Consider the following 25880-nt stretch of genomic DNA (forward strand, 5'->3'; position numbering starts at 1 on the left):
AAAGGAAATCCTGTATCCATTAGCAGTCATCCCTCATTTGCCCCACCCTGAGCCTCTGGAAACCATGAATCTACTTTCTGCCTGCTCGAACTTGCCTATTCTGGAAACTTTATATAAATAGAATTACATGTGTCCCTTTGTTACTAGCTTCTATCACCTAGCATAGTATTTTCAAGGTCCATCCATGTTGTAGAATATACTAGAATTTCATTCCTTTTGGGGGCTAAAATTCTATTCTATTAATGTATCATATTTTACTTACTCATTCATTAGTTGATGGACATTTGGGTTGTCTCTGCTTTTTGACTATTATGAATAATGCTGCCATGAGCATGTTTATGAAAGTGTTTTTGTATACAAAAATTACAATTCTCTCAGGTGTACACCTTAGGAGTGAAACTATTAGGGGACATGAAAATTCTATGTTTAACATTTTGAGGAACTGCTAAACTGCTTTCTCAAGTGGTTGTATCATTTACATTTCCACCAGCAATGTATGAGACTTCCAGTTTCTCCACATCCTCAGCAACACTTGCTATTGCCCATTTTTTTTTTATTGTAGTGATACTAAGAGATGTGAAGTGATTTCTGAGTATGCTTTTGATTCGCATTTCTTGAGTGACTAATGATGCAGGGCATCTTTCATGTGCTTACTGACTATTAATGTACATCTACCTTGGAGAAATGTCTGTTCAAATCCTTTGTCCATTTTAAAAACTGGATTCTCTTTTTATTGTTGAGTTACAAGAGGTTTTATCAGTTCTGGATAATAGATCTTATGAGATAGATGATTTACAAATATATTTTCCCATTCTGTGCTTTGTCTTTTCCCTTTTTTTTTTTTTTAAATGCAGATGGAGTCTCACTCTGTCTCCCAGGCCGGAGTGCAGTGACTCAGTCTTAGCTCACTGCAACCTCCGCCTCCCGGGTTCAAGTAATTCTCCTACCTCAGCCTCCCAAGTAGCTGGGACTACAGGCATGTGCCACTATACCTGGCTAATTTTTTGTATTTTAGTGGAGATGGGGTTTCACCATGTTGCACAGGCTGGACTTGAACTTCTAAGCTCAGGCAATCTGCCCACCTTAGCCTCCCAAAATGATAGGATTACAGGTTTGAATATCACCATGCCCAGCCAGCTTTTCACCTTTTTTTATGGTGTCATTCGAAATACAAAATTTTTAAATTTTGATGAAGTTTAATTTTCTGTTTTTAGTTTTTTTTCTTCACAACCTTTGGCATTGTAGCTAAGAAGCCATTCTCTAACTTAAGGTCATGAAGATCTACAGGTTTTTTTTTTTTTTTTTTTTTTTTTGGGGGGGGGTGGGCAGTCTCAGAGTTTTATTGTTTTAGGTTTTACATATAGATCTTTCATATAATTTTTGCCCATTGAATTTTCTTGCCATCACTGTTGAAATTAATTGAAGATAGATGTGGGGTTTATTTCTGGACTTCTCAATTTGATTCTATTGATCTATGTTTATTCTTATGCCAGTACCATAGAGTCCTGCTTACTATAGCTGTGTAGTACATTTTGAAATTGGAAGTATGAGCCCTCTGACTTCATACTCCTTTTCAAGATCATTTTGACTGTTCAGTGTCCCTTGTATTTCTATATAAATTTAAAGATCAAAATGAGAGTAATGTAAAACACCATAAAGTTCACTGTTTTAACAATATTCCTTCATTTTTCTTGAATACATGCTCCTAAATGTTGTAAGCCTTTGGTTACCTTCCAGAGTTTTTTAAAAGTTGATTTTGATCATTTCTTCTGGTGTTATTGCTTTTATGGAAAGATGATTCTGTGAGGTCGTTACTCCACCATTCCTGCTGACATGCTACTTTTTCTCGTCTTTTAAAACCAATAAGAATATAAAGGAATGTTTCAGAGATGTTAAACAAAACAAATTAGAAAAAGACAAAGAAGGGCAGAAACACAAGGGGATCGGGAGGTTGACTGTGATGCATCAGGCCAGGGATCTGGGGGAGATTTACCAACCATAGTGTTGGAGACATGACATCAGAAGAGAGGGAAGGATCCACTTCAAATATGTCTGCTTAGGCAACTGGAACTGATTTACGAGACATTCATTATAGATGATAAAATCTTTATAAGGGGTCAGACAAGGGCCATAAACTTCCAAAACTTCCTAATAGATTTGTTTTTAAAGTAAGTCAGCAATCAAAAACAACCATTAAGCCATCTTGCCAAAAAGTGCAGACTCCACGTGCCCTAGGGTCTGAACACATCTTGTCACATGCAGACATGAGAAAACAACAGAAAAACTTGCTTTTCTCTTTAAGTGAAGTCAAGCCATAAAGAACTGAGTCTTGAAGTCATGTTCAATTGCTAGATACATCTGCGTAGCCAGAACTCAATGTATAGTTAACTTTTAATAGCCATGGCACAGCATGATAGGTCTAAGTCCCAGGCCATCACTGTGGCAGTGTGTTCAGGGCACAAATCACAGGGGGCTTCTTTCACCCACGGAATTCTATTAGCTAATGAATGCTGACTGCTCGGTCCTTGAGGGGTGATAATCATGCTGGGGTGACTGTGTAGTGCAGTGGACCCTACTCAGGATTTGTAAATTATAACCTAGTTTTAAAACCTTATGCGTGTGCGCGTGCGCACGCGCACACACACACACACACACATATATATAATCACTGGTCTCTTTATTTTCAAAATGGGAATAATAAAAGAAGAGAGCTACTTTACATATACATTCAATATGAGGAAAATGAATGTACTTAGAAAAAAACAAACCAACTGAAAACAATCCAACCACTAGTACTACTACTACTACTACTACTACTACTGCTACTGCTACTACTACTACTACTACTACTACTACACACACACACACACACGAAATATATTTTTCACATGAATAACCACTAAATGGAATCTATTTCATCTAATTGTTACGTAAGTATGTACTTCCATGCAGAAAGAAAAATTGGCCATGTTATACATAAAAATGGCATAATACATAGAAAACCATGTGTACCATACTTTGTAACTTAAGGAACTTGTAAGAGCAATTTTGACAGTGTATAATTTTCACCTTTTGTGCTCACTTTAGACTGTGAAACTGAAATGAGATATGACTTCATATCTATAGGGCTGATGCGAGAACCTGATAGAATGATGTATAGCCATGCATCACTTAACAATGAAGACAGGTTCTGAGAAATCATCATTAGGCAATTTTGTCATCATGTGGGTATTATAGAGTGTGCTTCATGAACCTAGATGTGGAGGCTACTACACACGTAGGCTATATGGGACAGCCTATTACTCCTAGGCTACAAACCTGTAACAGTATATTACTGTACTGAATACTATAGGCAATTGAAAAACACAATAATAACTATTTGTGTATCTAAACACACCTAAACAGAGACAAGATACAGTAAAAATACAGCATAAAAGATAAGAAATGATACATCTGTATAGGTCACTAACTTGCAAGTGGTGTAGGTAAGTCACTGAGTCAGCAGAGAGGGAATGTGAAGGCCTAAGATATAGCTATATACTACTATAGACTTATAAACACTGTATACTTCAATATACAATTTATAGAAAATATTTTTCTTTCTTCAATAATGAATTAACCTTAGTTTATTATAACTTTATAAATTAAAAATGTTTTAACACTTGACTCTTGTAACTCTTAGCTTAAAAGACAAACACACTGTATAGCACTATGTAAAATATTTTCTTTCCTTATGTCCTTATGAGTTTTTTTCCTATTTTAATCTTTTAACTTTTTTGACTTTTCAAACTTTTTGTTAAAAACAAAGATGCGTGCTCGCTTTGGCAGCACATATACTAAAATTGGAATGATACAGAGAAGATTAGCATGGCCCCTGTGCAAGGATGACATGCAAATTCGTGAAGCATTCCATATTTTTTCAGCAACCCTTACCATTCTGCAGTCACTGCAGGTGATCCCCAGGCAAGCAGGACCTGGAGTGGACCTCAGCAGTCCTACAGAAGAGAGGCCAGACTGTTAGATGGAAAACTAAGAAACAGAAAGAAATAACTTCATCATCAACAAACTGGATGTCCACTCAGAGACCCCATCTGAAAGTCAACAACTACAAAGATGACAGGTAGATAAATCTACAAAGATGGGAAGAAACCAGCGCAAAAAGGATGAATACACCCAAAACCAGAACTCCTCTCCTCCTCCAAGGGATCACAACTCCTCACCAGCAAGGGAACAAGGCTGGATGGAGAATGAGTCTGATGAATTGGCAGAATCAGGCTTCCGAAGGTGGGTAATAACAAACCTCTCTGAGCTAAAAGAACATGTTCTAACCCAATACAAAGGAACTAAGAACCTTGAAAAAAAGGTTTGACAAAATGCTAACAAGAATAAACAGCTTAGAGAGGAATATAAGTGAATTGATGGAGCTGAAAAAACACAAGAACTTCGTGAAGCATACACAAGTTTCAACAGCTGAATTGACCAACCAGAAGAAAGGATATCAGAGGTCAAAGTTCAACTCAATGAAATAAAACGAGAAGGCAAAATTAGAGAAAAAAGAGTGAAAAGAAATGAGCAAAGCCTCCAAGACACACAGGACTATGTGAAAAGACCTAATCTACATTTGTTAAGTGTACCAGAATGTGACGGAGAGAATGAATCCAAGCTGGAAAACACTCTTCAGGATATTATCCAGGAAAACTTTCTCAACCTAGCAAGGCAGACCATTATCCAAGTCCAGCAAATACAGAGAACACCACAAAGATATTCCTCATGAAGAGCAACCCCAAGGCACAAAATCATCAGATTTACCAGGGTTGAAGTGAAGGAGAAAATGCTAAGGGCAGCCAGAGAGAAAGGTCGGGTTACTGACAAAGGGAAGCCCATCAGACTCACAGCTAATCTCTCAGCAGAAGCCCTACAAGCCAGAGGAGAGGTGGGGGGCAATATATTCAACATTCTTAAAGAAAAGAACTTTCAACCTAGAATTTCATATCCAGCTAAACTAAGCCTCATAAGCAAAGGAGAAATAAAATCCTTTACAAATAGGCAATTACTCAGAGGTTTCATCACCACCAGGCCTGCTTTACAAGAGTTCCTGAAAGAAGCATTAAACATGGAAAGGAACAACCAGTACCAGCCACTCCAAAAACATACCAAACGGTAAAGAGCATCAACACAATGAAGAAACCGCATCAACTAATGGGCAAAACAGCCAGCTAGCATCAATATGGCAGGATCAAATTCACACATAACAATATTAACCCTATATGTAAATGGGCCAAATGCCCCAATAAAAAGACACAGACTGGCAAATTGGATAAAAAGCCAAAACCCATCGGTGTGCTGTATCCAGGAAACCCAACTCACATATAAAGATATAAATAGGCTCAAAATAAAGGGATGGAGAAAGATTTACCAAGAAAATGGAGAGAGAGAGAGAAAAAAAAAGCAGGGGTTGCAATTCTAGTCTCTGATAAAATAGGCTTTAAACCAACAAAGATCGGAGGAGACAAAGAAGGACATTACATAATGGTAAAAGGATCAATGCAACAAGAAGAGCTAACGATCCTAAATGTATATGCATCCAATACAGGAGCACCCAGCTACATAAAGCAAGTTCATAATGACTTACAAAGAGACTTAGACTCCCACACTATAACAGTAGGAGACTTTAACACCCTACTGTCAAGATTTGATCAACGAGACAGAAAATCAACAAGGATATCCAGGCCTTGAACCCAAACCTGGACCAAGCAAACCTAATAGACATTTACAGAACTCTCTACCCCAAATCCACAGAATATACATTCTTCTCAGCACCACATCACACCTATTCTAAAATTGACCACATAATTGGAAGTAAATCACTCTTCAGCAAATGCAAAAGAACAGAAATCCTAAGAGTCTCTCAGAACACAGCGCAATCAAGTTAGAACTCAGAATTCAGAAACTAACTCAGAACTGGCTAGCCATGTGGAGAAAGCAGAAACTGGACCCCTTCCTGACACCTTACACTACAATTAACTCCAGATGGATTAAAGACTTAAACATAAGACCTAACACCATAAAAACCCTAGAAGAAAATCTAGGCAAAGCCATTCGGGACATACACATAGGCAAGGACTTCATGATCAAAACACCAAAAGCACTGGCAACAAAAGCCAAAATAGACAAATGGGACCTAATCAAACTACACAGCTTCTGTGCAGCAAAAGAAGCAGTCATTAGAGTTAATTGGAAACCAACAGAATGGAAAAAAATTTTTTGCAATCTACCCATCTGACGAAGGGCTGATATCCAGAATCTACAAAGAACTAAAACAGATTTACAAGAAAAAAACAAGCCTATTCAAAAGTGGGCAGAGGATATTAACAGACAATTTACAAAAGACATATATGAGGCCAACAAACATGAAAAAATGCTCATCATCACTGGTCATTAGAGAAATGCAAATCAAAACCACGTTGAGATACCATCTCATGCCAGTTAGAATGGCGATCATTAAAAAATCTGGAGACAACAGATGCTGGAGAGGATGTGGAGAAATACGAACACTTTTCCACTGTTGGTAGGAGTGTAAATTAGTTCAACCATTGTGGAAGACAGTGTGGCAATTCCTCAAGGACCCAGAAACAGAAACTCCATTTGACCCAGCAATCTCATTACTGGGTATATATCCAAAGGATTATAAATGATTTTACTGTAAGGACGCATGCACACGAATGTTCATTGCAGCACTGTTTACAATAGCAAAGACTTGGAACCAACCCAAATGCCCATCGATGACAGACTGGACAGGGAAAATGTGGCACATATACACCATGGAATACTACGCAGCCATAAAAAACGATGAGTTCGTGTCCTTTGTAGAGACATGGATGAATCTGGAAACCATCATTCTCAGCAAACTGACACAAGAACAGAAAATCAAACACTGCATGTTCTCACTCATAGGCGGGTGTTGAACAATGAGAACACATGGACACAGGGAGGGGAGCATCACACACTGGGGTCTGTTGGGGGGAAATAGGGGAGGGACAGCAGGGGGTGGGGACTTGGGGAGAGATAGCATGGGGAGAAATGCCAGATAGAGGTGATGGGGAGAAAGGAAGCAAACAACACTGCCATGTGTGTACCTATGCAACAATCTTGCATGTTCTTCACATGTACCCCCAAACCTAAAATGCAATTAAAAAAATTAGCTAGGCATGGTGGCACAGCTACTCAGGAGGCTGAGGTGAGAGGATTGCTTGAGCTCAGTAGGTTGAGCTGCAACGAGCTGTGTTCACACAACCGTACTCCAGCCTGGGCAACAGAATGAGATGCTGTCTCAAAAAAAAAAAAAAAAATCTGCACAATAAAATCTTTTAAAGTAAAACAAAACAAACAAAAGCAAAACAAAACAAAACAAAAAACAAGACACAAACACACACATTAGCCTAGGGTCTATACAAGATCAGAATCATCACAATGTCACTAAGCTACAGGGAATTTTCAGTTTCATTATAATGTTATGGGATATGGTTTCATCATCATATATGCCCATCATTGACCAAAACATCATTATGCAGTGCATGACTGTATATAAAGATGTTTTGTAAATTGTCATGCTAATGGCTAATTTCTGTTCTCATCGTCAAAGGCAGGGGTCCTTTAGTTATTCCAGAGACAGTGAGAAACGTATATTGCCTTCTTACTTTTTTTCCCAATATGGATCAGAGAAGGTATTTGTTCAGGTAACAGACCAGCAGCACATTTTCAATGTTGATATGAGAACAGCCTTCATTCTTTTCACTTTAATTGGCCACTTGATGTTGAAATCTAACTTAGTTCTTTTAGTGCTAGGCTCATCCTGGCTGACCATGCTCAGCAGTCTCGCTTCTCACAGCTAAGCTCCTCTGGTTCTTACCCAAGGTTAACCATCATTTCAAGTAGAATCCGGCATATTTACTCCTGATGAGATTCTGGCTGAAATCTTATGACCCAGGTCTGACAGCAATGCCGACATCTCTTCTGTTTAGCGTTTAGTTCCTTGCATATATAAGACAAGGACACAGCTTCTTTTTGGCAGCTTCTTTCCCAGGGCTGAAGTCCAGTTCCTGAACTCAAGCTAAGATCTTCCCACTCAATTTTCTGAATACCTTAACTGTCTGCCTCCCTGGATTAGGTCCTGCTGTGGACACAGTATGGTGGAATGGTTGAGTGTGGCTGTCACATCAGCTTAACGTTAGTTCAAATTCTGGCCACACACATAGAAACAATGCCACTTTGGGCAAGTTAATTATACTATCTGAAACTCACTTTCTTTATTGGTAAAGTAGAGAGGTTAAAATTTTGTAGCATTTTAAACAAGATTAAATAAGATAACATAAGTACTTAGCACAGGGCCAAGTTCTTAATAAATGTTAGTGCTTCTATGTCCAGTTAAATGATCAGCATCCTCTTCTGATGGTTAGCCCACCTCGTCATCTCATACTGGACCTCCTTGTGTTCTACCTGCTGCCCATTGCCCTTCATCCCTTCTTTTCTTTTTTTTTTTTTTTTTTTTTTTGCAGTCTTGCTCTGTCTGTCACCCTGGCTGGAGTGCAGTCGTGTGATTTCAGCTCACTGCAACCTCCACCTCCCAGGTTCAAGTGATTCCGCTGCCTCACCCTCCCAAGTAGCTGGGATTACAGGTGCCCACCACCATGCCTGACTAATTTTTGTATTTTTAGTGGAGACGGGGTTTCACCATGTTGGCTAGGCTGGTCTCCAACTCCTGACCTCAGGTGATCCACCTTCCTTGGCCTCCCAAAGTGCTGGGATTACAGGAGTGAGCCACCACGCCCGGCCTGCTCTACCTTTCTGACACCAACTTCTACCCTCTGTGTAGAAGATCTTCCAACTACCTGCAGCTAGATCTATTCTCCCTAGTGCCTGCTTTATTACTATGGATATGTCTTTTATGCTAGGACAGTCATCTCTGAGATCTACCAGATGATCAAAGCAGCCTGGACATAATATACACAAAGCATCCAGAAACTGTTCTTAAAGTTTCTGCAAAGAACAGATTCCTATCATGGAGAGAGGATGCCTCTGTGGAACTGTATCCTCAATTATGTATAAGCCATCAGCTTGCATTTTGAAGGAGTGTTATTTTCTTTGCATATTAAAGACTTTCAAAAAAATGAAAAAGTCAAATTTCTCAATATGTATAGAAAATACAATGGGTATGGGGTTCTCAAAGTTGATTGTGTTATTAGGAAATAAACAACATAGCACTCCTTAAATGTAAATTTTTTTTTTAATCTTTGGGACTATTAATATCTGAGTTTTTTTCCTCAATCAGATTCACAATGATTTATAAATCTACTGATTATTTCTGGCAGATAATGTTCTGATCTGAAAATATGTAAGAAAAAATCAGAAATATTTATGACTTCCCACCTGGGGAGAAATGACAGATACAGGTGAGGGGACAGAAGACAGCAAACCACACTGCCATGTGTGTACCTATGCAACAATCTTGCATGTTCTTCACATGTACCCCAAAACCTAAAATGCAATAAAAAAGAAAAAAAAATAAAAATAAAAATTCAAGAAAACAAAACAAACAAAAAAAAGAAATATTTATGACTTACATAAAGTATTTTCATCTTGTTTGAAGCTTCCAATTTTGCTATTATTCTATGTTGTTTAATAAATCACTAATTATGCAAATCATACTTTTAATAAAATGAAGATGAACATAACTTTTAAGACTTCAGCTCATGACATCTGGTAAGAAACAAAGATTCAGAAACCACCAGCATTTGTTGTTCTCTGAGTACTAGATTCCTGACACATGCTCTTCTCTCTTAAGCCTGTCAAATGATCTTATGATGTAGGAATTGCCACTTTACAAATAAGGAAACAGTGACAAAAATTAATTCCCCAGTTCAAGTAAACAGCTAGTAAACCAAGCTGAGGCACAGAGGTCAGATCTTTTGCCCTGCACCAGGTTGTCTCCAAATACCTCCTTTTCTGTCTCCTTTACTAATTTACCTTTTCATAATATCATTTTCTTACAGCAGGAAAACAACCTTCTCTTCCTTTTCCTTATACTGGGAATCTGAAGGTGTGGATAAATTTATGTGGATGTTTGTTTGGGCTTCCTTATAAATATTATTTCTACTGATAAGACAATAATCCTATTCATTTTTCTACCACAGTGTCTCAAATCTAGAAGACTTTTAAACATGTCAAGATTCCTAAAATCAGTGCATGTCTTATAATTGATCTATAGTAGTGCACCTCCCCACTCCCTAAAAAGATGTTAGCAAATCTGTGGTGGAACTTAGAATCAAGAGACACAAAATAAGATGATTTGCAACTGCACTTAGGTTACTGACTGCTGTCAGAGAGACCCATAGGCTTGGGCTCAGAGGACCCTAGCAAATATTACTGGTAAATCCTGCCTAAGGGTGGGAAATGGGGCAATGTGAAGATGAAGGGTTACAGAGCCACCCTACAGAAGGGTAGCACTGGCAAACCTCTAGTTATGGGCTTGTACCAGGCACAGTCCACAGTTTCAGTCCAATGTCTTAATAAGTAGTTACTGACCACAATGTATACATCTTGTGAATAATCCATTTCCATAAAGTATATGAACCCCCAGTTGCCAGAAAACTGGGTACTTCATATCATTTAACATAAACAAGTCCATCAGGCTTCCAAATCATCTTGCTGGATTAGAAAGGGTTTCCCCATGGAGGTTTGCAAGGGATACGCCTCTTCAGTGCATGTTTTTGATTGGAATGGCTTCTCTTCTCCCCTCTCCTTGCCATGTGAAGCCCCTAATATGACACAGATTCGAGGAACTTTTCATTCTCATTCAATGAACGTACATGAAACTCCTGCATTTTGGTGAGTTTCCATGGATAAAAGGATGAATGAGACTTAAGCAGTATAAGCTTACATGTAAATCTCCCCTGAAGCCAGCGTACTAAGAATGGTTGATTTGCAGTGCAACTTTACAGGCAGGTCCCACTTCTGAAGTGTGGTGGGCAAAATGATCTATAATTGAAAAGCAACAACTAGCCGCTGTCATCCTATTTTGGTCCCAAGTGGTAAGAAACTCCATCTACAATGAAACCTTCTCTAGACCAGCAAAGATCTTTTGCACTGGAGAAATATAGCTTTGCTTAAGGAAAAAGGAAAGCCTGCATTTATAGAGCAGCATAAAATTACCATGTACAAACTTCCAAACTATCCCAACACACGGGATCATGGGTGTGGTAAGTCCTTTTTCCTGACGTGGAAGTTGAATTTTCGTATTCTCGGTATTCCTTGTCAATGTCGTTTGGCTCAAGAAATTCATCATGTGTCTGTCATTATTATACAATACTTAGCTCCAAAAAGAAAAATTTCTTCCTTTTCAAATTCACTTATAAGAAAAAATTTGCTCCTCTCACAAATAAAGGCAGAGCTTTGCTGACAACTGCAGAACCTCCAGAGAACTTTAATATGGTGAAATTGGACAAGACCTTGATGTCTAATAAGGGGATCTTGAGGCCAGGGAAGGTTTTTTTCTTTAATGCCACTCAGGATAGACATGGAAGAAAACAGTGAGGCCTGGGGAGACACTCTGAATAGTGTCACTATTGATTAGCAGTATCTGCCTGGTCCTAGGAGAAGACCATATGGGGCAGATCACATCCAACTTCTTCCTTCCTAGTTGACTCAGAAACTCCAACCATATCTGGGGTGGTTTGGCTTTTTGGGAGTGACGGGAATTTCTACAGAAAGACTGTGACCTTTTTTTTACCTCAGAGGTGATCCCTGTTTATAAAATCTCTTGGGAACAGCATCAACATCTTGATCTCGAAATGTTGGTTTCCTCTGGATTCCTTGATCCCTCTTTAATAGTTTTGCTCCTCCTTCTACCTGCTACTCCTCCGTCTTCTCATGGTATTCTCTACCTTTGTTAATACGTCACTGGGTCTGGGTCTAGCTTCTCTACTTTGATGACTCTTTCTCACCATAGCGGTAACTGCTAATTGCCTCCCTAAAACCCATTCTCTCCTGCTTCCTCATTACAGAACCCCAATTTGACTGGGGCTGGCAATGTGCCCAGCCAAGAGAATGACAATGCTGTATGGCCTTTGCATTTGGGGTGGCTAGTGTCTTAGTTCTAGATGGAAAAAGTTGTTGAATGGGGCTTTCAAGAAAGCTCCTCAAGGACGGGGCTGACTCAGCTAGTATGTTTCTTTTGTCCTTTCCCTTCCTCCCTCTTTCTGTCTGAAGTGTGCATGCAGTGGGCTGGAGTTGCGATGGCCGCCTTAAGGTCAGCAGGTGACTAGGATGAACAAATCATCTTAGTTAGCCTGGGCCTTTCTTGGTTTTAACATTCAAAGTTCTAGTCTGGTGTGGTGGCTCACGCCTGTCATCCCAGTACCTTGGAAGGCAGATGTGGGAGAATCGTTTGGGTCCAAGAGTTCAAGACCAGCTTGGGCAACCTGGCAAAACCTCGTCTCTACAGAAAACAGACAAATTAGCCAGGCATGGAACCTGTAATTCCAGCTACTCAGAGGCTGAGGTGGGAGAATAACCTGAGCCTGGGGAGGTCGAGGCTGCAGGAAGCTGTGACTGTGCCAGTGCAGCCCAGCCCAGGCTACAGAGCAAGACCCTGTCTCAAAAATTGATTAATTAAATTTAAAGTCCTACATTCTGCAAACAGCATAGGTTTTCCAGGGAAACTGACAGCATTGTTCACCCTAGCAGGCAACCCTGAAAATGGACTCTACCACTGTGGATGGGGTATAAGAACAGCAGGAGCTGAGTTCCTGATCACATTGTTGAGTCTTCTAACCAGTTTGGACTTCCTATCTCTGCACGTTTCACTAGGAAACAAACAAACAAATAAAAATCCCAATTTAAACTATTATTAATTATTCCTCTATGGGCATCCAAATTACCTAAGTGACTGATTTCTCCTATCCCTTCCAGCTTCATTTATACAGAGGTAATTCCCAAGTCTATCCCTCTGGCCTGATCCCCTGTCACTTCAGTCTCACGTATCTTTCGGTTGGGCCTCTCCACGTGGACATGCCACTGGCACTTTAACTCATTCTCTTTCTCCCAAATCCTGCTCCTCCAAATCTGAGTGAATGGAACCCCAGCTACCTAGTGACCAATCAAGAAACCTTAGCGTATTTATTTTTTTCATCTTCCTCCTCCAAAAATTCTATCAATCTCGGTAACTTAATTTTGAAAATTTCTCTCAAAGCTGACCATTTCATCAAGTTCCCTCCACTGATCCAGTTTCAAAAACCACCTTTTGTCTGGATTATTGCAATGCCCTTCTGATAGGTCTATGTGCTTCAGTCTTGCCCCACTCTAATATAATCTCAACACTATAGCCAGAGTGTTATTTCTATTATGCCAACCTGATCACATCATTTCCTAGCCTAAAACACCTGAGAAGGGTCTCCATTCCCTCAATTTACATGGCCTTGGTGTTCTGGCTCACATATCCACCACACCCTTTTGGCAGCCTACATGGCAGCTACATAATTTCTTTTAGCTCCTTTAAGCTAAGGTGCCAGGCTCTTTATTGTCTCAGGCCTTCCTACATGCTGTTTCCTTTATCTAGGATACCCTCTTTCATATCCCTTCCCTCATACATCCCATACCACTACTGCTCACTTCCTTTTTAGCTCACTCTGTACTTTATTATGGTCTTAGCTGAACAGATCTACCACATAAAACTGTGCAGTGTGCAACCTATACGACTGTACATGGTGGACCTGTTTAGATACTACTTTTACCAGGCAGCCTTTGCTAATCTCTACCTCCAAACATGGTTAGATGTCTTACTGAAGTATTTTTTTTTACTATCAGCATTGTAACTTTTTTATTTGTCTGACTGCTTGTCTGTATTCCTCATTAGGATTTTAAGCATATAGGAGCACATGCCATATCTGCCTGCCTCCTAGTAGGCGTTTTCTATATTTTTAAATAAATGGGTAAACTCTTTCCTGATGATAGGCTTGTTCTATCATGTTTATATATAAAGTTACATTTAAAACATTAAAAGTTACATTAAAGTTACATATAAAAGTTACTCTTTTCTATTATGGAAATCTCCTATTAGGTTTGAATTTCATGCCAATTACTCAATTTACTGTTATTCAAGCAAATATAATATTTAATGAAAGCTGTAACTTTGTTGGCAACTCACACCACACTTGCTATTTTCACATATACCTCCACTGTTATATTTTCTGAAACACGAATTCTCATTATGTCAGGATACACAAAGAATGGTTGAAATGCACAATTCTCTGCCTTTCTGGAACGCAGAGATTGTAGGAAGCATTCAGAAAATGTTTCAGTGTGTGACATTTCTAGGTTAAAGAGAGCTATAGTTTTATCAGCCTCAAATTCTGAGGAGTCCTAAAGTGCAGAGATCAGCAATACTTGGAGAAGTCATGAGGTCAACATTGCTTAGCTGTCTTGAATGCCATTTTGGTTCTCCCTGGCAACAGGGAAATTAGCCTCATATCATAGCTAATACTGCAAACGTAGTCTTAAAAGATTAAGAAGCATTAAGCCTGGCAAAAGCAAAACAAGTGCCAGGAGGCCATCTCCAGTGTAAACAATCTGTCAACATTTGAAACCACAACCACAGATGTTTGTTCCACCCTTTGTCATAGGGTCTGGAAAGGGTGTAGCTTTAAACCCTGCAGACCCAAGTGGCAGTTTTAGAAGAGAAGTTTACCTTAGCAACTACCAACAGAAAACCAAGTGACGAACCCACAATGAAAGGTCACAGAATATTTGGAAACGGAGCTTCACTTTATATGGTATTTAACGAAGGATGAAAATATAAGAAAAGGCTGCATTACCCAATAGACAGTGTTTGTTCTATCAAAGATCAGTCCTCAGAACACATTTTCCACTACATCATTTGTCAGGTAGGGAAGATATTCCTTCTAAACATAGAAATGTCTTTGTATTTAAAATAAATGTGGATGGTGATGACATCAGAAGATAATGAGTAACTGAATTCACCAGTTGTACCCAAGGTGTACCTGGTATGAAAGTTCCCCAGGTGAACCTGATATGAAAAAGGTATTCTCCTTCCATAAAATATATGTTCATTCACAAACAAGAGATGCTAACTATCTTACCAGTTTTGCTAGAACACGGCCATCAGTAAGGCTGAATATTTTTTCTTATGTATTGGGCAAGGCAATTCTGTCAAACAAAAGAATTATATGAATTGCAATTTCATTTAAACAAGAAGAGAGGAGTGTCTATGAAAATTTCACTATAGTACAGGTAAATATATATACACACATATGTGTGTATGTATGTATTGATACACATCTATATTTGCTTTGATTTGGACTTTCACATTTTAAGTTCTGGATTTTATGTCTATTATAAAGGATAAAAGCAAGTAGGAACAACAATATTCCATTGAAAAAGAAAATGTAGCTGTGGAGGTAAACACATTTCATTTCGTTGCATTATAGAGAAGATAAGACTTACGACGGTGGGAGCATCATATTGGAAATAAGAGTTTAAATGAAGGTAAGCCTCATGACATCTGTAAAATGAACAATCTGATCTAGATTCATGAATATAAAACTTTTTTTCTCCAAACACAAATGAATACAGAAATCCACCTTTTAACGGAACAAAGAAGAGTGGGCGTGATCACCAGGTAGGCCAAATAGAATTATATAGCCATTTGTTGTCCAGGACAATTTTGTCTATTAAGTCTATTTCCTCTTCATCAACCTGCCTTCCACGAGCCCCTGAAGCTTGATGTCTGAACAGAGATGGTTTGGAAGCCCTTGCTTAGACAATCTTGGGTCTTCTCAAATACTACAGTCAAATACCACATCCTGTCTGCTCTAAACTCATTTCCTGCTCCTTCCATTTGTTTTCACCAGTCTGCAGATCTGGCTTGCATATTCACTCTACATGTCTATGTAAGTAACCACACTTGCACTGGCTGAGAATTCATCACTTGCAAAATAGTCTTTATGGAGGTCAAGAGCCAACATGCTCTATTCTCCTTCTAATCCAGACGTTCTCAACCTGGGCTGGACATGGAATCGCTGAAGGAGGCCTTGGTCTGCAATAAAGCCTAGACACCTCCCCAGGTGATTCTAATAGTCAAGCCAGGTTTGAGAAGTACTCTTCTTATCTGCTTATTCTCCTCCTTCTATTTTAACATAGTTGGGTCTCAGCCAGACCATACATTCAGAGATGGCAGGTTTGTGTCTATTTCACTCAGCTCTTTACCTGTAATGCTGGGTAACATAATAGGTGTTAAATACATGCCAAATGAATTAAGCAGTCTACCCTGCTAGTCATTTAACCAAGGTAAACATGTTTTAAAATAAAGGCAATAAATTTAAGTACAAGAACAATAAATACTGAAAATGAGGTCCCCATTAATATATTTTAGAAATCTTCCTTAAATAAGAAAGATAAATGACTACATGCCTAAGGCTTAAAAGAAATAAATCACAGTAAAGTTGGGAGAAAACAAGGCAGTGGGTTTCAGTAAGTTGGTTACCATGGAGACTAGGGTTTTAATGACAGCATCACTGACAGCAACTGTGTTCATTCCTGACCATTTTAGAGCACTTAACTATTCACAAAGCACTGGGGCATAATTAAGCCTTGTAGCAACCCCATAATATGGCTGGACAGTTATCATCCTTCATTTCCCAAATCAGGAGAGCCTAGCTTAGAGAGTATTTGCTGCCTAACAAGCAGCCAGATTCCGAATCCCACTTGGATTGCCAAATTAAGCAATTAAAAATACGTAAATATGTTCCAAATATCACCAGGGACATACTTTTACTTCATTTTTACCTGAGATTCAAATGTAACAGGGCATCCTGCAACCTCAGGTTCCAGGCCAGTTCTTTTTCTGTGAAAACAGTATTTTAGATTCAAAAGTCATGATGGACCCTCTTAGATTAAATGGGCTGTGCTGTGGCTCCTGTCTTCTCTGTGGACTCTGAGATTAGGTTTTTCTTAAGGCTCTGCATGTGTCCAGCGCTTGGCCTGTGACTTACTCCAGCACAGCAGTGGGCTGAGCCAAGGGAGAAAAGCAGGTGGCAAAAAACCACATAAATTCTGTAGAGAGTGTTCCAGGGCCAACTCTCCACATGGACTCAGTGGGCTTTTAAAAAAAATTTTTATTAAGTAACACAGAATGAGACATAATTCAAAGATATAAGAAACTAAAGGGAAGCCTCCCTCTTACCCTCAGTTTCTGGGACATCCTGCCAGGGATACTTTATTCATATATAAACACACAAAAACATATCTTTAGATATAGCCTTCTAATTTTTCTACCAATGATTAACATACTATATACCATTCTGTGCCATGCTTTTCTTCACTGAGTATCTTCTGGAGATGGGTATGCTATCTATCTGTTTCTCTAGCTAAAGCTTCCTCTTAACTGCTGAATAGCATAGCTTTCCATTGTATGAATGTACTATAATTTAATTGGTACCCTCGTGAATATTTTTCTAATCTTTAGCTATTAAAAGCAAGGTGGTGATAAATCTTCTTGTATTTAGGACTAAGTACAGATTTCTGAGTATAGCCATGGAAGAAGACCCTCGAAAGGAACTGCTGAGTTAAAGGAAATGTGTATTTATACTTTGGTTAAATAGTGCCACATTTTCCTTCTTGAAGCTGTGCCAATTTATGTGGCTAGCAACAATGTATTAGATCATTTTCCCCATCCTCATCAATATAGTGTATGCTACTAAACTTTTTGATATTTGAACAATTTGATAGATTAAAAAATGGTATCTTACTGCCATTGTAATTTGAGTTTCTCTCACTATGAGTTAAAATGAACTTTTTTTTTTCTTTTGAGACAGAGTCTTGCTCTGTTGCCCAGGCTGGAATGCAGTGGTGTGATCATGGCTCATGGCAGCCCTGAATTCCTGGGTTCAAGTGATCCTCCACCCACAGCTTTCCAAGTAGCTGAAACTGTAGGTATAAACCACCACACCTGGCCAATTTTTTAACTTTGGGTACAGATGGGGTCTCAATGTGTTGCCCAGGCTGGTCTTCAACTGCTGGCCTCAGGTGATCCTCCTGCCTCAGCTTCTCAAAGTGTTGGATTAACAGGTATGAGCCACCATGCCCAGCTGACATATTTTTACATGTTTAAAAGCCACTGATTTTTTTTTTTATGTGTGACATCCTTGGCCTATTTCTTTTAATTGGGTTGTTGGGCTTTCATTACTGATTTACAGACATTCTTTATGTATTAAGAAAATTAACTGGATATCTGTCATGCATGTTGTCATGTTTCTCCATTTCATTTGTCCTTTGATTTATAATCATTTCAATGCAGAACTTACTAAGTTTTGAAAACATCTTCATTTACATAAGACATATCTAGGTTAAAAAAGGATCATTTTCAACACACACGTGATTATCTCCACAACTGTAACAGCTGCCATTTGCAGGAGGACTTCTTATGGGTCAAGTCACATGCTAATCACGAAATACTGATCTATTTAAATAGTCACCACAGTCCTGTGAGAAATGTACAATTGGGTCATTGTGCCAATGGTTTCTAACATTTATTTGGACCGAAAGCTAGCCTGAAATAAAATTACTAAACCATGTGGAGTCTGTCTGTGCTGTCTTCACAACTTTTCCATCCAGCTTCTCTCCTCAACACAGCATTTCTTCACTTTTTTCTCTTTCCCTCTCTACCCAGAGTCCCCACTCCCCTTCCCTCATAGCTTGTATACATTCTGAGGAAAAGCCTATTTATAATTCCCTAGATTTTCCTGCTAGCTCTCAGCTATTCCTTACTAGAGTGCACAATGAACAGCATCCCCAAACTTGCAGAGCACAAAAGAAATTTTTAAGATGCAAAAAAATTCAAAACATGCATAAAATTAGAGCTATGATAACCTATTAAGTGCAGGGGATTATTGCAGAAATGGATGACATATGAAACTTCAATATTCGGAAACCTCATGTCCGACCCTGTCCAGACTATGAAGAACATCAAAAGGCCCCTCTGGAATTTGAAGCACTGAGAATTCTAGAGAACAAGTACCCAGGATTTGGAGTCAGAAGATGCTGTCCTGGTTTACCCTCTCTGTTAACCATGAGTCCTGGGGTGATTGTGTAGCTGATAGAAAGAGCCTGGATTTTACAATCAGGGAGTTCTTAGAATAACAGCCAATCAATGCATTATTTCAGAAAATGTAATCAACCTCCAGGCCTTAGTTTCTCAGGTACAAAATGGAGCTGATATTACGAACCTCACAGATATGTTTATGAAAGTTTAATAATTTCATGCACGGAAACTGTTCAACACAGTTCCTGGTGTAGTGTACATTCTCAGTAAAGCATGGTCTCGGATTTTATATCTGTCAAATCATTGTAATACTATGCTATCAAAAAAGTTTATATTTGAGTTGTAAATAGCAGCTTCCTCAAATTCTATCCTTCATGTACCACTTTTGGGTTTTGCCATATCTGTGCACAGTGGTTCTAATATTACTTAATGCTTTTAACTGTACTCATCTTTGAAAAATATAGCATTTATTTTAGTTGGTTTCATGAAAATGAGCATATTATCCATAAAACTTGGGAGTTGCTGTACTGGTGAATCTAGTATGTTTAAAAATAAATACATGATTATTAAAATAGAAAACTATGGCCATGTGCCCTCAAAATAATCTCATGAACCACCATTGTATGCATACTACACTTTGGAAAACACTCATTTATGTGAAAGTTTGTTGTTATTTTATTTTCAAACTTTCCTTTTCAGGGCTTGAAAGCGAAGGCCCAGAGAGGATGAGAAACTTGATCAAAGTCAACCAGACAATGCAGAATCAAGAAAAGCACCTGGACCTCTAGGCCCATGTTTCCACCAGCCAGCCTCCTAAAAGATCTCTAGTTGAAGCCAAAGTTAGAATCCTTCTACAAAACTACAGGATTTAAAATGGTGATTTTTCTGAAGCAACCTTGTCCTTCTCCCATTTTCTTCTCTTTCTTCACCTTGGAGATCTAAAAGGCAGGCTTTTCTTCCCAGAACATGCCTAACAGTGCATACCTGAGACGACCCAACTACACGCCTTTCTTGGTTTAACTGTAGGTGCCCAGGGGCAAATGGAATGGAACAGAGGAAGGGAGAGAGATTTGGGGTTGTCAACACCATATCTAGTTTGGAGACGTCTCTAAAAGTTGTCTGATCTTGTTTTACTCTTCCAACCAAACACTGCCAAGCGTATTAAACCTTCTGGATGTTTCTACACATTGCCTCAAAAAATGTCGGTATGTTTAAATTCTATGCCTTTTTTAAAAATCAAGAAATCCCTAAATACTTCCTAATTGAGAAATAATAAAACCTAAAAATCCATAATAGAGAGTAGTTTGGGGACCTAGGGAAGTAGCAACAGTGCAGACAGCTCTGCAATCAGCCCTCCTGCCTTTGTCTCTTAAGTATCAACCTCAAAAACCAAGTAAGAGTTGAGGATGTTGCAGTAGATCCATGTTGTCTGTGCCTTCTCAGCGTCCATCCCCCCACATTTCTGGTTAACATTACCCTGGTTTTTCTTTGGAAAATCTGCTCTTCTTTATTTTTAGTCCAAATGATTTGAATGGGGCCGACCCCGACCCTTAACCCCCTTTCCAGGGATGGCTACATGACCCAGGCTTGACCAATCAGATCATTCAAAGCCTTTGCCACAGTGATTGGTCCAGGGATACATGCATGAGCTAACCCAGGTAAATGAGCTCAATTATGAGAATTTTGTTAGCACAATTGGAAAAGAGAAGTTTTCTTTCTATGAGAACTATCAGCTATAAGAATGTTGGATGCTTCCATCTGCTGGTGTCCATGAAGAAGGTCCCCTGAAAAGAAGCCAGTACAACACAGAGCTAAGACATATAAAGAGATGAAGATTAAATTGAATGACACTTAAGCTCTTAGATGCCCTAAGCCAGATATCCCTGAACTTTCAATTTATAGATATTCCTGAACTTTCAATTTATATTAGTTGATAAAATATTTCTTTAGCTTAAGCCAATTTGAATTAGAGTATTTTTCACTTGAGGGCCGAAAGAGCTCTGTCACTGCAGAAGTCTGAGTGAGTGGATGACGTGCTGGTTTCAACCACGAACGAACAGGGAAAGGGAAAGAGGCAGGGGTTGTAAAGAGGACAGTAGAAGGTGATCAGAAGACCAGTTTTTAGACTCAACTTTGTCCCTACTGTGTGGCCTTGAAAAATGAGTTAACCTCTCCAAGCCTCAGTTTTCCCATCCGAAAAAAAAGCAAGTGGACAACCAGTAGTTCTCAGATACAACTCTGTGGCAACGTGAGGGTAATGGGGATTCAGAGCACCAGATCTGCATTGTTTGAGGGACTAGCTCTCCTCTTATCTGTATCATATACCAGGCTTTCTAGTAAGGTTTTGTTGGAAGAATGGGTCTCACCATTAAAGTGGATTAGTTAACCATTTCAATTCTATTTATATTAAAGTCTAAACTGGATCAAGGCTCAGCTGGGATCCAGTAAGAATATACTGCCTGGGTTAACATTTTCTACTCTGTGTTAGGAGTTGGCCAGAAGCCAAGGTCAAGAACTCAATCCCTAGAGGGTTTATTAGTTTTCTGTAGACATAAAAAATTGTTAATGACATAATCTGCATTCCCAATCTTGAGAACTGTTTTAGAGATATGGGTCACTGGTCACACAGGGGCTGGGGAAAGAAATGTGAATGATTCCAAATAGTTATTAGCTCTGCTTTAAATGCCAATAAAACACCACTGCTAATGCTCAAGGCAGGCAACCTCTTCATGGCTGGAAAACATACGGTGGTGTGCTTGGATGCTTTTGTTTCTTCTCAAGACAGTGTAGAAAAATCTGAGAAAACAAAGAGCAGTTGTTTCACAATTAACTACACAACACCATATTAATTTAGAGTACTGTGGATCAATATGGTGTACTCTAAATTAATATGGATTTACTTTTCTTTATAAAGTCAACATACACATTGCAGTGGAAACCAAATGGAAGGATAATTTTTATGAAAGTATATAACAGTATTTTTATGGAAACATAAATGATCATGATTACATTAAAATATATTAACTTCAAGGCAAGTTCTGCCACTATATGCAAATTCAAAGTGTTTCAAATCTTTAAAAAGTGTATCTTAACAAATTTTAGCACCAATTGTCAGAATGTGTTGTCCACCACTACAGTCAAAACAATTTTCTTTGCTGTATTTCAACTATAAATTGTGAATGGAACTGATGTCTTTATAACAAACGTGTGCTCCAATAATAATATTTATTTTGTCAACAGTAGCTGATACGTAATTTACTTTAATAAACATGTTGAAAGACAATAAACTAAAAATAAAAAAAATATTTTTCCTTCTAGTCACTGTATAAGTAGGTGCTTTCTCATTAGAAAGCTATTTTTTTTCAGAAGTATATATAATATAGGTAATTTATATAAATGAAAAATAAAAAGTTGTAAATTTCTTGAGGTGTAATTTCTTTTGTTGATTAACTTCTGATCTCTCTCACTTTGCTTACATGTGCCATAGATACACAAAAACCAGATAGGGGGCATGGTGATCAATCTTAGGAGAGGGCAATAGTTAAGTCAGAGTAGGCGGAGTCAAGACAACAGGCAGGCAAAGTGTTAGTTGGGGGCAAGTTATGAATGCCTCAGAACACATCTTAGGAATTGAAAACAACCATGAAAAACACAGACAGACAGATGGCTTCAGGATTAGACAAAGTCAGGAGGACAAGGCTAAGCTAGGCAGGGGTATATGTCAACACTGGGAAAAGAGATTCAGTTCTACCAGATGACAAGGAATTTCAGACAGCACCTTGGATAGCTCCCTGGGCAAGAGGTACTTTGACAAAACTAAGACCCTAAGAAGTGAAGAATCTAAGCTCCAGACTTCCTAGTTGGTACCACCCCTTGACGGAATGAACCTGGTTTTACAAGCATTCACTGGAGGACTTTAAACTCTAGGGATGATGTCTATGCTCCATGGTAAAAGGCTCTTCATTGATGATGGTAATACTGAGGGGAAGAGTTATCATCTTCCCAAACTTCAGACAATTTGTTTTGCAAGTGCCTTATCCCATCTAATTTTGGAACAGAAGACCGTTCTAGGACTAGCATTGCTGTGAATGACAAGGGGCCCTGTAGTGCAGCTTTAATGCGTTAATGTTTACCCTTGATTTCTTATTGTCCATTTTGGGTACTTATATTTACAGATTAAAGGAAGTATGATATTGTAAATTATGCATCTGTTAGATGTAATAAAATTTTATATTAAAACAAGTTAAATTTTCTCCATAACTGCAATTTCAGATGTAGTAAAGTTCATGATTTTAAAAAATCCGTGGGTTTGACTTTCATTCAGGCAGCTGTTCCCAGACTTTTCCCCTTTCTGGCCAAGTCCTATTACCAGTGGAGAAAAGTTGCCTTCAGTTGACTCCTCATTAGTAAAGCCTAATGATTCAAGTTCAAAAACATTTATCTCAACATTCTTTGGTTGTACTTGCCTTATGGGTCAGTGAATCATAATAACTGGGAAGCCAAGCTCATTCCAAATGGCTTATTCACTGAATTGAAAACACAGCATTTAGATTATTAATGAAGCTAATAAATGATTTGTATAAAATTAACCTAGGAAAGGAATCAGGCAGAAGGAGGAAAATGAAGACATTCCAAGTGGAGTAAAGGTATGGCAGGGGGTGAGGTGGGAACAGAGAACCACTGGCCATACCTATCTATCTAATGAGACATCACTATCTAATGAGTGACTGTGACTATATGGAGCCCATGGCATGATGATGTAGAACCAGCTCTGAGTTAATTCATTCTGTATTATTTGTTGAGGATCTACTCTGTATCAAGTCAGGTTCTAGTCCATGGAGATAGAGCTGTAAACACAACAGATTTTCATGGAATTAGTTATTCTTTTCTGGCAATCTTAAGTCAGGTCACCTTGAGTGAGAGCTGTCTGGGTGATAATTCTTCAGATAACCTAAGGAGGTAGCTAAATAGGAGGACAGACCTGGAAGTAGACACATCAAAGACCTGAGTGAGATATTTAAGGGTTTTGAGTTCCCCATCTCATAAAAACCTCACAGTATATACTTTGAGAAGTCAGGTGACTGGAAGAAGGTTCCAACATATTTTGAAGCCAAGGAGGGGTTGATATATTAGAAAACACAAAGGTGATACTTAGTTGGGTTTCTTCGCATAGCTTTTCTTCGCATCACAAAATATTAACATTGGAAAAGACTCAAAGTCATTGAGGCCAACGAATTCCCTCTCTCAATTATTCTTAAATCTCTTAGCTAATTAGTGGTAAAGCCAGGACATGCTCATTTTTACTGAAATAGAAGCAAGATGTTTCTCTGTGTCCTTCTTATATTTCATTGTGTCTGGCTAAAAAATCTCCTTGATAATAGCAAATTGAACGCACATTAATAAATACAAACTTAAAGTACTACAGGGCATTCATTTTTGATTTTTCCTTGGGCCCCTGATAGGCTAGGCTTTGGCTTGGGATAAAAGGTATTTAAAAAAAGAGAGAGAGAAATCACGCATAAGCATGCAAAGAGGAACACAGCCAAGGGAATGGAATGCAAAGCCTGACCTGGAGCTCTCTGGCTTCTTTCAGTGAAAAGTACCATTCTTGTCTTCAGTTACAACTCCCTTCTGGCATGTGACTTATTGCTTTTATACAGAATTGACTGTCATAAGTGGTGGGTTGAAAGGACTTGCTTTGGCTTAGCAGACATATTATACTCGTGCAGAAAACTTTCACTGAACTATGAATCCTTTTATTGCTTTAGCTATAGAACAATGCTTTTTTTTTTTTTTTAAAAAAAGCAACTAATAAACTATTTTCCAAAACTCCAGTACAAAACAAATATAACTTTAAAAATGAAAATGAGAGAGGTCCCATAGATATATACTTTAAAGTGAAAATACTGATGACAGTACTGCTAAACCATCAGTGATACAATATAAAAAGTGAAGGGAGGGCCACAGTGGACAAACTACCCATTCATATCTGAAAATAAGACAATAGCAACCATTGCTGTCTTCCACAGTTTTCAAAAGTTGGCCATGTTGGCTATTGTGGATTCTGGTTTTACTTATAAAATAAAATGTCCTATGATTCCTTTTTGTTATTTCCATCTTTAGCAGGAGATGCTAGGAACTAAACATGCTTTGAAATTTTACTGATGTTAGGCAGTGTCTTCTACAATATTTCCAGTGTTTCTTAAATCTTTTAAATTTAAGACAAATTTTCAACATTCCTAATGTAGTTGGGGAGAGGCATTTATTGGAAAGTTCTGACTTGCAGGTGGCATTGCATTATGTACCAAGAGTGAATCAGGTGGAAGAAGTTTCTCCTTAAGCTTGCAGATCTGAAAGAACAGGGAATTGCCTCTCTTCAAAGGAAGTAACTTCCATGATTGGCACTTTTCTCTCATCAGCCCTCCAACAGTAATTATGCCAGAAACAGCCCCAAACCTGAGCTAGTCACTGGAACTGTTTTCTCTCATCAGCCCTCCAACAGTAATTACGCCAGAAACAGCCCCAAAGCTCAGCTAGTCACCTGAGCTAGTCACTTATGTCTCTGGACATAAGGCCGCAATCACACCTGACTTTCCTTTCAGATAATAAGTCCAGCCACTTCTTTAAATTATCAGATTATAAGGCAGAGAAAAAAATACACACACACACACACACACACACACACACACACACACACACACACCCTAATAGTCTCGCAGAGATTAGAAGACAGCAGCACTTCAAACTAGAAATACTTGAGTAAAAGCAT

At 38.6% G+C, this 25880-nt stretch overlaps 1 protein-coding gene and 1 non-coding gene across 6 annotated transcripts in view; one reads left to right on the forward strand and one right to left on the reverse strand.

Moving 5' to 3' along the window:
• MAMDC2 (MAM domain containing 2) overlaps window positions 1-25880 on the reverse strand; it is a 304045-nt gene that overhangs the window by 105623 nt on the left and 172542 nt on the right. The window lies entirely within an intron of this gene.
• Window positions 3813-3919, forward strand: LOC120360721 (U6 spliceosomal RNA). The gene has a single exon (XR_005577152.1). It is a non-coding gene; the product is annotated as a U6 spliceosomal RNA (small nuclear RNA).

Source organism: Saimiri boliviensis, chromosome 2, assembly GCF_048565385.1.
Source record: "Saimiri boliviensis isolate mSaiBol1 chromosome 2, mSaiBol1.pri, whole genome shotgun sequence".
Lineage (NCBI taxonomy): Eukaryota > Metazoa > Chordata > Mammalia > Primates > Cebidae > Saimiri > Saimiri boliviensis.